Source organism: Nanorana parkeri, unplaced genomic scaffold, assembly GCF_000935625.1.
Source record: "Nanorana parkeri isolate BGI_ZX_2015 unplaced genomic scaffold, ASM93562v1 scaffold516, whole genome shotgun sequence".
In the NCBI taxonomy this organism is placed as follows: Eukaryota; Metazoa; Chordata; class Amphibia; order Anura; family Dicroglossidae; genus Nanorana; species Nanorana parkeri.
Window position 1 is genome coordinate 1,026,367 of NW_017306784.1, and position 18,562 is coordinate 1,044,928.

The window sequence follows — 18,562 nt, forward strand, 5'->3', positions numbered from 1 at the left end:
ATGCCCCCAAAACTGTAAATACATCTACATTTGAATAGGTCATAGTAAAAAAAAAAAGAATTCTAACATTTCATTACAATGTAGTATTATTTAAATATGTAGCTGTATGTTGTAAAGTTTCCAATCAATCCCATATAGTTAATCCAAAATGTCCCTCATGTATGTGCTTCTTCAGGACAATATTAATACGGAGCCTTTGCGAAGGTCGCCCAGACCACCACAACTGGATCTTCACCAAAATGAAGCACATAAATAAGGGACATTTTGAATAAAAAATAAAATGAACAAAAATAAATTTATTGGAAACTTTACAACAACATGAAGCTGCATATTAAAACAAAACCTTTAGAATGTTGACTCTGATAACTGACAAACTACTCTAAAAACTGACAAATGTCTGACATCCGACACAGACTATTGACTCTGTTTGTGTGGATTGTTGATGGGGTCAACTATTGTTTGCTGGATACTTGACTAAAGGAAGGTGACAGTTTTGTATGCATGGACTTAATTGAACTGTGTCCTAAAATGTACACTGTACTACACATTTAGTTTACTCATTGCAGGATAATGTGCAGTGCTAGTGACAGCACCAACAATGGGTCTTTTTCAAGTGTGCTTTTTTTTTTTTTTAATGCTACGAGGTACAGATAACGTTTTAATTAGAAGCCCTATTTCAAGCTTAGGGATCAAAATGTCAACTGCTGCTGGAATAAAAGACACATGAAAAAGGACCCATGGTGGTACTGTTACAAGGTCTGTATTTACAGTATACCAGTAACTTGAAGCTAAAGCCCATGCTACTACATAGATACGGAGATGTACGATTTTGTGGTATAAACTTGAAGTGCTGTGGGAACTTTGTCATAATAAACAACTCTGAAACAGATGCATTTTACTACAACCACACTTTTTTTCCACTTCAAATTCGTATCCATATTTGTTCTGGTCAAGGGCACATTACAAAGTAAAACTAGCAAATTGTAAACACTAAATTGATATTTATAGAAGGATCTAAAAAGAAAACAAAAAAAACAAAACATACTAAAAATACTAGGTGCTGGTCTGAAAGTCAAAACGAATGGCATAACGCAGCGCACTTAGTTTTGTTATTGTGTGGCGCAGTTACGCGAGGTTAACTGATCGTTACCTTAATGCGGCCCCACAATAACATTTTGTTTGATATCATGATGCTGATTCACTAACACAATTGAGAACCTTCATTTAAAACATTGAGTGAATATTCAATTATTCATTCATGTGAAAAGCATCTGCGCATGACTGGGTATTCAAATTGAACAGGAATTTGCTTTTCACATGAGTGAATATTCATTTAGTAAATTGGTATGTTTAAGGATCCCTACTTTATAAAGTTATTTTCCATGAAAACATAATTTAAGCCAAAGGCTAATAGTGCAAGTAAACCTATGGCGAATCCAAGAGCGTATTTTCTACTTTACAAACATAATGCAGACCGCAGTTTTAAAAACAGAAAAATTCCCAAAACCATGAAAATTTAAATTCCTTGGCTGAACAAAGTACCCTTCTTTTTGGAAGCTATCCTGCAATGGAAGATAACAGTTTTTACATGAATTTAGTGCATAAAACAGCATATCAAGGCATTTCATAGGCACTTCACATTAGGCAAGTTTTAGTGCAGCATTAGACATCTCTTCTTAAACGTTCTGCAGGAGTATTCGCTTGTCATTTACATCTCAGATGTGAAATATTTCCTGGCTGTAATTTTGATCTTCATTCGCCGCTTTCACTCATTGACCCAGAACGAGCATGCACAGCCACAGTTAAGCCTGTACTAATTTTGAAATGTCATACTTCTTTAGGTAATTGACTTACAACATATTAAGCTATATGGTCAGCATGACAGTCAAGCAATTTGTATTTTTAGTAGATCAGCCATAAAGGCATACATATGTATTTTAAGACAAACTACGTTTACCATACCAGAGGCTTAATGTGAATCTACACATGCACATTAGGAATCAAGTGTGTGATATACGTTTCCTTAATTCGTGATGTGTGTCTGCTCCTGATGTCCACATGACAAAACGCGTAGGGCGGGGCTACACCTCATGATACACCGCATAAATTTGTGCTTTGGTGCATTTTTGTTTCTCAATTATTTTTGCTGAGAATCCGGGTGTGAAATGCAGTACCCTGTACGGTTTTAATAAAGAGGTCTTATTACACTATGAGCTTATCTTTTCTCTGGTCCCTGAGCATCATTTGGATACCAGAGGATATCTCCTTGGAAAATTGTTTGACCTTTTCTAGTAATAGAGGGTCACATTCTAGGGTGAGTGTGAATCCACCTGGGGTGTCTGTATATGACACAGGGTAAATACTGAGGCCTGCAAATGGATGCTATGAATATGAATATTTGATTACAAGGTGTTGGGTTGACACCGTTTATGTGGATTTTTCCTCTGAGGTGTTCTCAATTGTCATTAAAACATTGAAATATTTTGTGTCCAAGATTAAGAAATAGGGAATATTGTTTTCAATTTGTTTCATTGTAATTAAGAATATTGTATGTTTATATACAGTCATGCTTTTTTCAGATTGTGTAAATTCGGCACATTATATATGTGCACATTGTGTACATTTGGTAGTTTAGAGTTAGTTTTGCATTTTGGGGTAGGAGCGCCACTATACATTTCCCATTGTTGATATCTTGTTCAGATATTTAAGCAGCAGCTGAGGTTTAGTACACAGTATGTATTATTTTTTGGGAGTTCTTCTAGTGCTGTATATATATTTATATTATTTGACTTGCCATACACTCCCTTATTTATTGCAGAACTAATCATGATTGATCATAACTGGGCAAAGATTAAAAAAATAAAAATAAAATAGGCATATTAAATTTTTAGAAAAAAAAAGTAGTAGGTTTGTGAATAATGCTTAATTCTTTACATAACACATTATTTTATATAATGCAAACATCTGCAGAGAACATAGAGAAACAGATCCCATTTAAGAACAGGCCTGGCACTGCGTGCAAATTTGGGAGGTTATTTTTGGGAACGGGATTTGGAAAGGGTATTTGTGATGACTATGATTGTAATGTGAGAATTGCCAAATGTATTTGAATAGCCTAACGACATACTGAAGTGTCACCTAAAGCTTTGTCTCTATCATCGGCACAGAACAGAGAATTAGACAAAGCAGTTTAAAGCTGGCCATACGCCTTACAACCATTGCACGACTTTCGTTGTGCGATGGTTGTAAGTTAATTAAAATGTTGTACGACCTGCCCATCTTGGACAGGCAGATCGTACTTGCGATCATCGCAAGCCCTCCCCGCTGAGTGGAGGGCTTGCCGATGACTGCAATGCTGAGCGGGCAGTGTGCGCTTGCGCACACTGGCCCGTGCGGCTTTCGTCTTCTGAGCACGCTACCAACCTGCCGAAAATTTTCGCCGGGTTTTCCAGCGTGCTAGGAAGACTAAAGTTGCGCGCTGCCGATTATTGTACGATCGCGGAGTACGATAATCAGCAGGTGTATGGGCACCTCAACTTGCCTAAAAAAAAGTTCCTGCCTGAATCTCAACTTGTATAAATATGACAAATCCCCCCCCTACCTCCCCAAAAAAAATGCGAGTGTGTTTCATGGCTATAGAAGTCATTTGTATCACATAAATGACTCCATGCATGGGTACCTTAAGAGTTTGTTCACACCATCTTGAGACCAGGACATTTTTGTCTGGTCCAAAAATGCATACCTATGGTAAAATGTTTTAGGCTAGTTCACACCACTGCGTTCAGTTTCAGAACTTTAAAAAAAATAAAAATACTGCATGCACTTTTTTTGCTTGTCTAGAATGCACCAAAAAAGTAAATGCATGCAAACGCACCAGAACTCATGCACTAGAAATTCAATTGAGACTAAGAAAATGCACCGGAGCACATAAAAAATGCACATACTTGAATTTCCAGAAGCGCATGCAGATTCGGTCTAGAGATGGTGTAAACTAGTCCTAAAAGGCAAAGTCTGCCTTTTAGAAAAAAATTACATTTCTGCTCGCGCAAGGGCAGAAAAAAACCCGTCCGATGTGAAGAGCTGTTACCGACTGTTTCACATACAAACGATCGGCGGCCCTATAGCCTGCCGATCGTTTGTATGTGCTGCCTGCGAGCCCCCCTCCCACCTCCTGCACCCTCACCTTCAATCCCGGGATCCGCTACCCCATCTGCGGCCCGGGATCGGCTTGGGAGGGTGTCAGGAGGCAGATCAGCATCTTCCTCCTTGCTGACCTCCCTCCGTACTGTGAATGCGGAAGTGATATGTATTACATCACTTCTGCATTCACCTGTCAGTCCTCTGGCTAATATAGCCAGAGAGAAGAAACTGATCTCTGCTTCATCAGCTTCTTTGGGGGTCGCTAGGTGACGTTAGGGGTCTTAGAGACTCCTAATGTCTCCATAAAGAGGACCTGTCCGTGTGCCTTTGCTATTATATATGAGGATTGGTATCCCCCTATTTGATAGCAATAACTATAAGTGTAAAAAAACATTTTTTTTAAAAAGGAGTAAAAAATAAATAAGTCGGATATAAAAAAAGTAACCCCCCCCCCCAAAAAAAATGTTCAAGTCCCCCACCCCCCCAAAACAACAATTGCGCTACACGTTACATATAGCCGCGAACGTCGCAGTGAGAGCAATAATTCTAGGCCCATCAATCACTGATAACACTAACCTGATGAGCGGTAAAAGCTTTTAAAGCGCCGCCTATGGCCAATTTTGGGTATTGCAGTTTTTTTATGTTTCGTGGGCACGCCCAATTAAAAGGCTGGACATGTTTGGTGTAATTTTACCCGACGTGAACCCGCCTTTTATATTTTACCAAAAAATTGGGTAATTTAATATAGGGGAAACGGTTTAAAAAAAAAATAAAATCGGTAATTTTTCCTTAATATAGTAAAAAATAAAACCCCAGTGGTGATTAAATACCACCAAAAGAAAGCTCTATCTGTTCACACAAAATGGTATAAAATTAATTTACAGTACAGCGTTGCATGACGGAATAAATGTCAGTCAAAGTACCGCAGCGCTGAATAGTGGAAAATAGCCTGGACAAGAAGGGGGTTTAACAACCCGGTCAGCAAGTGGTTAATAGATATCAAAGGATTTGCAGAGTGTTATGAGTTATCCGAATCAGAAGACCAAATTGTCTGCTTTTGGGGCTTGCTTTGACTGAAATCTCAGACTGAACTGACTCACTAATTTGTGAGTGAAAATGTCAGCGTAAGTTATTGAGCTCTATACCCATATACAAGATTTACCAGACAAAAAAAAAAAAAAAAGGAAAAAACTTTTTCTAGTCATTGCTATAATAAACAAATATGTACAAAAAAAAATTAACATTGCCTTTTTACTTTCAGACTTACATGTACATGTTTTTATAATGGTCAAATACAATGGTATCTATTCATCAGTATATTGAATACATTTCAATAAGTTCTATATAGCATCAAAGCAATGCTCTCAAATTAACTATGAAAACAACCTATCCATAACCTAACCTATCTATAAGCTCTCCAGACCATGACACCTAATCAACACACATTAAGGAAAGAAAAGTCTAGGTAATTATCAAATAAGAGAAGATAAAAAGTTCTTACCCATAATTGCTGCAACATTGCTTTCTGAAAGATAAAAAAGTAAAGATTTACAATACATTCCATAATAAAAGATAAAAAATTATTTGCATGGTTCCATAAAACTCCAGAGGAATTCAAGCATACAAGACACAAATACAATTCAGCAAAATTATTTCTGGAATTCCACTTTATACTTAAAATTTTGCTGTTGTGCAACTAAGTGTAACAGGCAAGAAGATCCATGTGTTAAAGTGACTCTAAACCCAGAAGTGAAATCTTAAAATTGCATTCAAGCACCCTATTAACAAAAATGTATCTTATTCGTTTATCACTGGGCTGTAGATCCTCAAATCATCTCTGAAATGGTCCCGACACTGTCCTTCCTTCTGGAGAGTGGTTACCTTTGTTCCTCATGGTCCCTGTGTGTTTGTTGTACAGTATCCACCGCTCCAAGCTCACTCCCGTGATGGACTACAATCTCAATACAAATTAGAAAACTAAATGGCAGATCGCAGTCCATCATGGCAGTTAGTTCTGAGTTGTGGCTACATTACAACACACAACAGGACAATGGGGAACACAAATAGCCACCCTACAGAAGGAAGGACAGTGTCAGCATGAATTCAGAGATAAATTAAAGATGTACAGCTGAGTGATACAGAAATAAGGTATATTTTTGTTAATAAGGTTCTTGAATGCATTTTTAAGATTTAACTCCTGAGTTTAGTGTCACTTTAAGTACACGTAATTTACAAAATTGCCGACATAGTAGAACTTTGGCAGCTGAAAAACAAAACAATACCCCGCAATCCCAACATCAGGGCTTGTTCACACCAAATCCGGACCAGATCTGCATGAGTTTCTGCATATGCAGTGTGTTTTGATGGGTTTTTGCCGCGTTCTAGTCAGTTTTTTCTTTTAATATTTAATTTTTTTTAGCCTAAAATGGGCTTTCAGTGCATTCCAGGGTGTGTTGCAGTTTTTCCACATTCTCTAGAACTGAACGCTGTGGTGTGAACTATAGCCCAAAATACCATTGGAATACATCGGACGCATTTCTGCTCCACACTTGGTGTGAACAAGCAATGAAGTTGTTGCCACTGATTACAATGCAGTTATAAAGATATCAGCCAGAGAGGTGAAAATCCACATCCTGAATCTGATGCATCAGTGTATTAAAACTAAAGACGAGTAGAATCCAGTATTGCTAAAGAATGTGCATCTCCTCTGACCTTTACAGGAAAATAGTAACAACAAATATTTACCAATGTTCAGTAAGCCTTCAGGATTGGTGCAGTTTTAAAGGCATCTTACATTAATATTAGGGCTGTTACTGATTCAAATTTTCGTGTTCGATTAATAAAAAATTTTTTTAATCGATTAATTATAAACGCACATACAGATCCAACTACATTGGCCTATACACATACAGAATCCCTGCGTTAGCCAACGGAGCCACTTGGGGACATCGACGTCACCGGACTCCTCCCCCGTTGCCTTCGTTAGCCGTTAGCTCAATATATATGGGGGAAAAAAGAGAGCTAGGATCTCCCATACAACCCTGAGCAAAACTAAACAGCGGGGAGGCCTGGCTTTGCCAGATCTCAAAAGATACTACCAAGCATCTGTGATGGTCAGGATGTTAGATTGGAGAAGAAGGGGAATGGGAGGAAGAGGGGGATAGAGATAAATGGAACACGTAAGAAATAAGGAGATAGACACAATACACATAGTGGTAAAGAGTTTTTTTTTTTGTTTTTTTTTCTTTCTCTGTCTCTCTCTCCCATCTCGTTCTCCCTCTCTCCCACCATGGGCACTCTTCCTGTGCTCCCCTTAAAGGAGCAGAGGATAAACACTACACGAAATGAAATAGATCTGAGAGAAATGCACTTGAATAAAGGATAAAAGCATGGGGGGAGGAGATGTATTTAAATAAAAGTTATTGGAAGTGTAAGATTATGGGGATCTCTTATGGATGAAGTGGTGGAAGAGGAAGGGAAAATAATAAGTATTATGTAATTGAATGAATGTATATGTTTAAGGGAAAAATGTTGTTGTATTTAAATGTATATGTATATATGTTATATTTGAAAAATTTAATAAATATATATTAAAAGACATTTTATAGTGAAGATAACATGCTGAAGCTGGACTTAAAGATGGCTCTGGGGTTCCATCATAATGATGACCCAAACTGGTGCTGTAGCTGCATAAACTTGATATACAGTATGAAGTATAAAAATGAGATATAGCACATTAACAGTCACTATAAGATAACTAAAAGTAGTAGCTGTATACAAATTATAAAAGCATGGTGTGATCTAACTGGAATTTGTTGGCACTTGTACATAAACAGTACATGTAGATTGTAAGCTCTCATGGGCAGGACCCTCCTTACCATTTTGTCTTGATTTGTATTGTAACTGTAATGTCTTTCTTTTATTGTAAAGCACTGCACAAACTGTTGGCACTATATCAATCCTGTACAATAACAAAAATAGGAGCTCTAACGTTATAGTGCAACTTACTATTACATGTAGGTAATGGAGGATCCCACTGGCTGTTGACATTGCACCTGACCAAGTTAGATCCGTTCATTATAAAGTCTGGATGACACATAAATGTGACAGAAACATTGATATAGTAGGGGCCAGTGAGTTCAGATAATTGAACTGCATTGGCAACATCTGGACTTGGACATGGTACATCTGTAAATAGGCAAAATACATTTATATAGTTTGTTAAGAAAAAAAAAAAAAAATTGTTGCACCACACAGATTAGTAAAACGGCTATAAACAAACATTCAAAACGTAAAGGGGAATTCCAACCAAAACTTTTTTCTTTTGGGTTAAGGTGGGTAAGCGTAAGAACCTCTGATGGTTTTAATTGCTGCCCCTGTGTTTGACAGTACAAGAAATCAGAGGAAATCTCTCCAACAGAGGCACAGCAGCAGTGCAAAAAATGATTTATTTTAGATTTCCTCTCATTTCTTGTTCAAATGGCAAATTTGTTACATAGACAACAGAGTGCAATAAAACACGACAGAGGATCTTATTGATCCCCACTCCATTTAAAACTAAAAAGGTTATGGGTGGTGATATTTCCAGGCAAAATAGAATTATGTATTACTGCATCTACATAATGCCATGCAAACAATAATTTCAATTACATGATTCACCAACAGGCTCACTTGTTCTGGACATCTGGAATGAGCGTGCAACCATACAAAAATACAATCGTATTCTATGGCAACATAAAGGCTGCAGGCGGGGGTAATAACAATAAGCAATCACAAGAAAATAGTGGATTTTCCTTTTTCTCTGGAAATCTCGAATCAATATTTAATGTAAAGGTTTTTGTGGTAAATAAGACAATGAAAAAACTGCCCTACCCATTTTTCTATTCATACTTTAGGTGCTGGGATTTTTGTGGTGCCAGGTATAACAAACTTATGTACCATAACAAGGGTTGTAACTATAGACTTTGGGGCCCCATAGCAAAATCTTGATTAGCGTCCTCTTTATGTAGCACTGGGCAAGGTCAACTATGACAATACGTTTCATTGATCTCAACATAAAATATGCCTAAATTAACCACTTGCTGACCGGGGTGTTAAACCCCCTTCCTGTCCAGGCCATTTTTTAGTGTTCAGCGCTGTGGTACTTTGACATTTATTTACTCATGCAACACTGTACTGAAATAAATCTGATACTATTTTTTGGGGACAGATAGAGATTTCTTTTGGTAGCATTTAATCACCACTGGGGTTTTTATTTTTTACTATAGTAAGGAAAAATTACAGAAGATAAACCCCCTTCCTGTCCAGACCATTTTTCGGTATTCAGCGCTGTGGTACTTTGACATTTATTTACTCATGCAACGCTGTACTGAAATCAATTTTATACTATTATAGCAGCCAGAGCAATGACAGCTGAATGTGGAAGTAATGTATTACACATCACTTCCGCATTCACACGCCGAAGGGAGGAAGATGCTGATCTCCCACCCATCTTCCTCCTCACACCCTCCCAAGTTTTTCTCTGCCCGCCAATGGGAGCTTGCAGTCTGTCCGTTTTTTTTTACAACTGGCGGACGGCAAGCAGTTATGGACAGGGAGTAGGAGAGCTGACAGCTACCACTAGGGACCGGTCCTATGGCTACAACTCGCTATGGAATATGGAGACAGCACAGCATCTTAGCACATTATGGCAGACTTGCCTACCAAACTGATCTCCTCCAGCACCTCTCTGGCGCTTCCATCATGCACCCACTCTTCTTCCGTGTTTCGAATCTTCAGCCGTTTGATTGGACGTGCCTCAATAACTTAACTCCCACACATAAGCACGGGAGTTACTTCATCTCAGCATGCTGGGTCTGTGCACTGAGCTGTGCATGCACAGCTCAGTGTACAGAAAAAAAACATTGCTGTACTGATGCTTGCAACACAAAGAATGTGAGGGGATATGGACTAGGCACAAAGACGCCTCCAGAGCATCTGATGTTAGTTCTTCCTTATTTGAAACTTCATAGGGGTTACAGCCAATACAGATTTACTGTTTTACTTTCCCCAAAAGCCTCCCTAATGGGGCTTCCTTCCAACAAGTGATGAGCAAATCTGGTTCGTTTTGTGGGAAATTTGTTAACTGCAAACCCCAGTGACGTCTATGGGGGGACTCCAGGCAAAAATGTTCTTAACCACTGAAGTGGGGCTACCCCACACACTGCAAGGATTAAGTGTTCATTTTGGCGTTATAAAAAGTTATACTCACCTGAACCGCTGAGCCAGCTGTCTGCCTCTCCAGTCTCTGAAGCCTGTCTCCTCCTAGAGTGCAGCACTTAAATGTTATTCAGCATCCTTACATCTATACTCTGTGTATTGAACATGACGATTTATGGGACCTTAGAGAGGCACCATAGACCGGTCTAACAGCAAGGCGGCTCGGAGGATTAGGCGAGTATAATGGTTGTCATACACTGATCAATTTTTCTCGTTCAACTGGTGGGCTGAATGAGAAAAATAGAGCAGATTCCTCCATCAACCCTTAGGGGAGTGTCAATTCAGGAATCCTGCTATATGCATTATATTTGAGAGCGGGCAGCTCATTGGCTGCCAGTTCCCATCGTACAAGAACTTTCCGACCAGCTCTTTCGATCAGCTGATTGAGGGATGTTGACTGAAAGGGTGCAGACAGCACCTTATTTACATGCCTTACTTTAGACCCACTGCCATTTTCACTGGGTCTATGTGCTTCTTTGTGCATTGCAGGCAGATTATGGCTGCTGGAAGGTGCCACAAAAGGTTTCCAAAAACATTACAGCAGCCTGACTCCTCAGTCCAGATGCAAGCAGTGGGCTTGCTCTTGGAAGGAGTTGTGAAAATATCAAAAATCGGTGTTCCGTCTGGAGAAGATTAGTCCTAGGCGGGCTGCATTTGCATGCAAACCACCCTATATAATACCCACATTTGATGCTGAGACTCCATGATTGAAAGAACTGAAAGCCAATGAATGAAAGGGGTATACCAGGAACAGCAAGGCTGGAGAGGAAAAAGCTTAAATAATGCTGGATGGGATTTCTAGCTGGTAAATGAGGTGGGTTCAATCAGACTTGATGCAGCTTCCAAAGTAAGCCTAATTAATTCAGGGGAGAAACCTGGAGAAACTATAAGTTAAGGCTTGAGTACTCCTAAATGAATGTACATCTATTCCCACTTACCCTTCAATGATTTAAAAAAAAAAAAAACATGTTTATGTTGTGGAATGCAGTAACAAAAATACTTACATGAGACCTATGATTATTTCCTAAAACGTTATCCTTTCGTGAGAATGTAAATAACATGTTAAAAAAAATATATATATGTGCCTACCAACACACTTAGGGGCATCAGAACTCCAGTTTCCATAAGTGGTGCAGGACAGAGAAGGTTGTCCTATAAGTGTAAATTTTTTGTCAGTGCACTGGTATGTTACAGCTTCTTGGTATGTATATTCTTCCTTAATAGGATAAAATGATCCATCTGTAATTGGATATGGAGGCTTACACCCCTGAACTTCTGAAACGAAGAACTGGAAATTAGATTCCCGGAAAAATAATGATTTTAGGAAACATCTAAACCCAAACTTTTTTTATTTTCTTTTATTACATTTGTGATACTATAGAAGGCTTAGAATCCTGGTCAGAATTTTTGGGCGGTCTGTTCCCATAGGAAAGAATCACTCTGTCCTGGAGGCACAACAGAAAGCGAGAGGAAGTGTGTCTGAAGTTTGGTATACTAGCCTTTCTTAGATCGCTGTCCCCAGAACAGATATTCCCATTGGTACATTCCCCTCAACTCCTACTTCTCATCACTTTCTGTCCTGATTACCATTGCCACCTGTTTAAATAAAGTTGGAAAATCTTCCACCCGGTGACAGCAAAAAAATAAATAGAACCTATTAGGTTCTATAAAATGTGTGAACTAACCACATGGATACAATGCAAATACCCTGCAGATCTAAAAAGTACATGAGCTTAATCTTCCAACCAACTTTTGGATACATAACTGTCAAGAGTGGACCACCTGCAGTGACTCACTAACTCGAGCAGGGTCCCTGTTTGGTGGAGGAGGAGAGCATTCTGGGCAGATAAAAAACTGGTGTAAAACAACTGTCACAGCCTTAATACCATTGGTCAACACCAGCTAATTTTGGATAAGCGACTCATCCAAAGTTAGGTGGCTGGACACAAACAGGCAGATAAAAATCTGGCATAAAATCTGGTTCACTTTAAGGGCCACGGAGCAGCTAAGTGATTATCACACACTTCTGCGATTTCTCAAGCTATCCTAAATGCCAGACTCCTTGCGTTATCACTTTATCCACTGTCCACGCACACCAGACACATGACTTAGGGTAGCTTTCCACTACTTGCAGTTTTCCACTACTTGCAGTTTGTCAGGCGACTGATCCACTAGGCGCACGCAAGGCAGATCTGCTAGTTTATACATTCTAATCTGCTTGCAACCCGCAAATCACAGAAAGCATTTTTCTATTGATTAAAAGTAAATTTACAACCAAGCATACAGATTATGGTAACACATGCAACAATTTCTTTAGGATTATGAAATCTCAGCTTAGTACACAGAAGCCACTTCATTTTATAATTTGATATCCCTAAGCAGCCAGTGCATAAAAGATATGTACATAAGTTACAATTCAAAAGGACACGAAAGACACTGACATACAAAACTTTGGTTATTGGCTATAAAAGAAAAAAAGGAGAACAAAAAAAAAAGTTTACAGTTTGACAATATTGTTTTATCCTGCTAGCAGGAGAATGCCAAAAATTTGTAAATGCCATGTCTTTGAATACTCGCCCAGATGAATACAATGTTAATTTTCCAGGCTAATCAATATATTGCAATATTAATGTGGGCCAGACTCTAATCCCTGCTGGAAAGAGAGGCCATAGGTTATACAGAACAGTTGGTTTTGATGGCTAGGTTGGTGAGTCCACTCACCACATGTCTGACGCAAGCAGGGCCTATATGACTGTTTTGTTGGTCTCCATGTGATTTTGTAAACCAACACAATTTTATATTTGAATGTAGCTCATAATAAGTACTATCAGAAGGAATCTCCCTGCGACTAATATTTTGGATTTTATTCAAGTTGAAACATAATCATAGAAAAAAAACAAACACGAACCAAGTAAAGGACAAAAAAGCCCTCCAGACAGTCGGGAGCCCAATGTGCATAGATCCTTTGTCCCCTACTGTAGTTTGCAGCGAAGTCTAAAGATGCCCACTTTTATCTGACTACAAAACATGCATATGTTAAAAGCTGGATATTTTTTTCTTCGATTTCCAGGCCCTAGCTGTGTATTCAAATTCAATTAGTGGACATTTGTCTACTCTGTTAACAACTGACAAGTGAAATTATAAAATATCTTGTGATATCAACTCACCCCTATACTTAAATATTAGACTGTTTGAATAAAACTTGCACTCTTAACTAGCAATTGGTGCTGTATATCCCAGATTCTGCCAAGAGTGCCTAGGGGAGGGTGATGGCATGATTCTTTCTGGGAGTTCATGAGAAAGTGGAGGATCCCAAATCTCATCATAAGACACTCCAGCAGAGTGAGGAAGCACCTCCTTGTGACATTTGAAATTTTAGCTTTTCTAGGATCTTGACAGAAGGCCCTTCACATCAACCTTGCCTAGGTACCTAGGGACTAAAGCTGGGGTATAGGGCAAGTAAACTTCTTCTTTTGCTACTAATGTTGTATTTGGTTCTTAAATGTGCAATTCCAAGCATGAGGGGGCATTCTAACAAGTAAGAGACTTTGTATTCTGATGGTTTCTCTGCTTCAAAGTTTTACCTCTTGGCACATAAACTTCCTTACAAAACTGTAACTGCATGCATGCATGCATGCAGCATGCTTTTTAGGGTTTTCCTATTGATTTTTCCAGTGCTGCCTGTAGTATGTCTATTGAAGCTTCAGGTGCTGGCAGGATTTTCTCTGCCTTTTCACGGCTAGCACCACCACACACAAAATTGCTCTACCCTGACTTTTTCAGGTCCATGCCTATCTCTGCCCCTCTTTAGTGTTCAACATCCTTGAGTTACCTGTAGTCTAGTACCTTAGGACACAGACAGCGTAGAGCAAGACACCCGTGTCAACAGCTATGCCTGATGCTACCTGTTGCCTAGGAGTTCAGAATGGCAGCAATGGTTTGCAATACATCAATAACCTGGACTTGGACACAGGCATCCCAAACATTTTTTGGACAGAAAGAAGTGATCCCATAAGATATCTGAAAGAAACTGTCATGGTAATAGACCATTTTTCAGTCAAAAATCATAAGCACTTAGCAAACCAATGGTAAATTAAGCAAATGTAACCAAAAGGTAGAAATTATCAAAAACATATTTTATCGATTGGCCCAAATTGGAGTTAAAAACTGTGCAAAAAAACAACAAAAATTAAGTAAAAATCGGCAGATGTATTGGTTAAGACTTTATATCTCAAACCACAGAAAATTAGCATATCAATGAAACAAGAGGGGCTTATCAGAAAGGTATTTCCCCAGGCAAACATTTCACAAGTGTTCCAGATGCGTTTTCCAACCTCCTTTTAAGAGGATAATGGAGACAAGGTACTATTGTCATCATCCTCAGTTGACTGTGCAAATGCTGCTGCAGCTATCGTCAGATTGACTCATGAGGAGAGAATGTAGCTGTTCGTTTGCCTCCCTTGCACTCTAAATCAGCCGACATGGCTAATATCTTCCCCATAAATTCCCACATTGTGGCAGAGAGTGCTACCCTGGATCATAGAGGGAGCAACCCCAGAAGGGGTGAAGGATAACCCTGAAGAGTGCCAAGACCTAGGCAGGGGGTAGTTATTAGGGTTGCACAGATACCAAGTACAGTACTCGGTACAAGTACATGTACCGATACTTTTGAGCTCCAAGGGTAGACTAGAGAAAAATTCAAAAGTTAGGAGGCAGCTGTCATTTGTATGGAACACACGGAGCTCCTGGGATTTGTACATCTCTGTTTTAATGTATGATTTTGTTTTTATAAATATAAATAAAAAAGGGATGCACAGATACCAGTTTTGCAAGTACTGATACTTGCCGAGTACTTACAAGTACTGATACATTTTTGTTTGTCATGTGACAGTTTTTCTAAAACAATACAGACTAATGATTTCAGGTCAGTGGTGGAGCACCAGAGCCGGGTCCCAGCTGCAACCCTGGTAGTTCATGAAAATGCCAAGTATCGGCACTGGTACTCGAAAAGTATCTGTGCATCCCTAGTAGTTATCAGAGCTGTCTGTGGCAGGGCCTTTGGAAGGCAAGGACTGTGGGACCGGAACCTTGGATGCAAGTTAGGGATTTCCCAAGAGGTACTCTTAGTCAGCTGTGGTTGCCATCTTTGACTTTGTCACTGGAAGCAGCAAAGAGCTCAAAAGGAACACTGTAGGTCCACACAAAATTGCTCACACATGTACAATATGTCAGCTTTTAAGGAGGGTGCGCAGATTCAGAAACCACTAATACTGGGCTCACTGCCCATGCACAACACAGACGCTGGCCATACACCTATAGATTATCTGCAGATTTTCTATGGTCAGATGGAAAAAGTGCAACAGATTTCTTCATCTACGATAAACTGTGTGGCACACTGACAGGTCCTCTTTATGGAGACATTAGGGGACTCTAAGTCCCCTGGGGACCCACAAAGATGCTGATGAAGCAGAGATCTGCTTCATACGCGTCTTCTCTGGCTATAGCAGCCAGAGAAATGACAGCTGAATGTGGAATTAATGTATTACACATCACTTACACATTCACACGTCGGAGGGAGATCAGCAAGGAGGAAGATGCTGAACTCCCTCCTATCTTCCTCCTGATACCCACCCGAGACGGTCCCGGGTCGCAGGGGAGGCAGCAGAGCCCGGGATTGAAGGTGAGGGTGCAGGGGAGTTTTTGCATTTGACAGCTTTTCTCTGCCCGCCAATGGGAGGCTTGCCGTCCGTCGTTTTTTTTTTTTACAACTAGCGGATGGCAAACAGTTAGACAGGGAGTAGGAGAGCTGACAGCTACCACTAGGGACCGGTCCTAAGGCTACAACTCACTATGGAATATGGAGACAGCACAGCATATTAGCACATTATGACAGACTTGCCTACCAAACTGATCTCCTCCAGCACCTCGCCGGCGCTTTCATCATGCACCCGCTCTTCTTCAGTATTTCGAATCTTCAGCCGTTTGATTGGCCGGACCTCGATAACAACTCCCACACATAAGCACGGGAGTTGCTTCATCTCAGCATGATAGGGCCTGTGCACTTAGCTCTGCATGCACAGCTCAGTGTACAGAAAAAAACATTGCTGTACTGATGCTTGCAACACAAAGAATGTGAGGGGATATGGACTAGTAACACCACAAGCACAAAGACGCCTCCAGAGCATCTGATGTTAGTTATTCCTTACTGAAATGGGTTACAGCCAATACAGGTTTACTTGAGGCTGTCAAGATACCCAATGAGCGGGCAGCTCATTGGCTGCCAGCTCCCATCGTACAAGAACGTTCCGACCAGCTCCTTCGATTAGCTGATTTAATGATGCCGACTGAAAGGGTGCAGATAGCACCTTATTTACATGCCTTACTTTAGACCCACTGACATTTTCACTGGGTCCATGTGCTTCTTTGTGCATTGCAGGCAGATTATTGCTGCAGGAAGGTGCCACAAAAATTCTCAAAAACGTTACAGCACCCCGACTCCTCAGTCCAGATGCAAGCAGTGGGCTTGCTCTTGGGAGGAGTTGTGCAAATATCAAAATCAGCGACTTTGATTATTTCCTAAAATGTTATCCTTTCGTGAGAATGTAAATAACATGTAAAAAAAAATATATATATATATACACATGTGCCTACCAACACACTTAGGGGCATCAGAACTCCAGTTTCCATAAGTGGTGCAGGACAGAGAAGGTTGTCCTATAAGTGTAAATTTTTTGTCAGTGCACTGGTATGTTACAGCTTCTTGGTATGTATATTCTTCCTTAATAGGATAAAATGATCCATCTGTAATTGGATATGGAGGCTTACACACCTGAAGTTCTGAAACAAATGAAGAACTGGAAATGAGATTACTGGAAAAATAATGATTTTAAGAAACATCTAAACCCAAACTTTTTTTTTGTTTTCTTTTATTACATTTTTGATACTATAGAAGGGTTAGAATCCTTGTCAGAATTTGTGGGAGGTCTATTCCCACAGGTAGCAATCTGTCCTTGAGGCACAACATAAAACGAGAGGAAATTTATCTGAAGTATGGTATACTAGCCTTTCTTAGATAGCTGTCCCCAGAACAGATATTCCCATTGTTACATTCCCCTCAACTCCTACTCTGGTGATAACAGAAAAATCTTTGACTTCTCATCACTTTCTGTGCGGATTACCATTGCCACCTGTTCAAATAAAGTGGGAAAATCTTTTGTGTTTTCAATTTTGGACATTTTTAATTCAGGAAATATTTTATTGCCAAGGTCTCCAATTCAGTATTAAAGTGCCAAGCCAAAACTTTTCCATTTAGTTTTAGATAAAGAGTGGAGAGGGAATAGAACAACTGCCAGCTTTTTATTGCGGCCTGTGTCCCAGTTTAGGATTCACCCTCTGTATTTGTCCTGGTGACTGTTATCACTGATAGTGAAAGAAAAAAACAAATTTGGGTTGTCTTCAGAACAGGAAAATATGGGAAATCTTCCACTGGGGACACCAGTTCCGACCCTAACTACCGGGAATTTCTTTCACTTTCGAAGGACATCTTCTCCTTTCCTGTTTCCCTTCAATTTCTGTCTGATAGTGACATCTCCTCAGTGGGACACGGATAGCAAAAAATAAGCCGACAGGGGTTATTGAATTAAATAGTTTTTAGTTATATTTTGATCCTTTTCAAGGTTAATTAACCCCTTCGTGACTGACGACGTACAGTGTACGTCGCCAGCATCGGGGCTGTTTAAACAGACTCCCGGTGACTTTTGCCGCCGGGACTCTGTTTAAACTTGTAGAGCCGACTGTCGGCTTTACAACAGAAGCGATCCTGGCGACTTACCTGTCGCCAGATCGCTTCTGCGTCCCGAAGAAGGGGCCGCCCCCCCCCCGCCGTGCTCAGTTGCCCCTCCTACGGGCCCGGCGATCTTGGTGTCCGCGGGGAGCTGGGGAGGAGGTCGACGAACTTCCGTTCATCGATCCCCTCCCCGTTCTATGGTACCGGGAGCGATGCAGATTGCATCACTTCCGGTCCCTGGGCTGTCAGTTCTGGGCTCCTGGACCCCAGCTATAAGCTATTGAAGTGCGATCTGCACTTCAATAGCTTATTTCCAGTGTAAAGGTGACACTGGGGGTCTTTTGGACCCCCAGCATCACCTTAAAGAGTACCTGTCAC

At 40.1% G+C, this 18,562-nt stretch overlaps 1 long non-coding RNA gene across 1 annotated transcript in view; it reads right to left on the reverse strand.

The window, feature by feature from the left end:
• The window catches only part of LOC108790959, a 17,744-nt gene extending 676 nt beyond the window's left edge, over positions 1–17,068 (reverse strand). Inside the window, exons 1-2 of the long non-coding RNA XR_001941473.1 lie at positions 17,058–17,068; positions 13,132–13,142 (exon numbers count right to left, since the gene is read on the reverse strand). This is a non-coding gene — a long non-coding RNA (uncharacterized LOC108790959). The remainder of the gene's footprint in view (positions 1–13,131; positions 13,143–17,057) is intronic.
• Between the last annotated feature and the right edge of the window lie 1,494 nt (positions 17,069–18,562).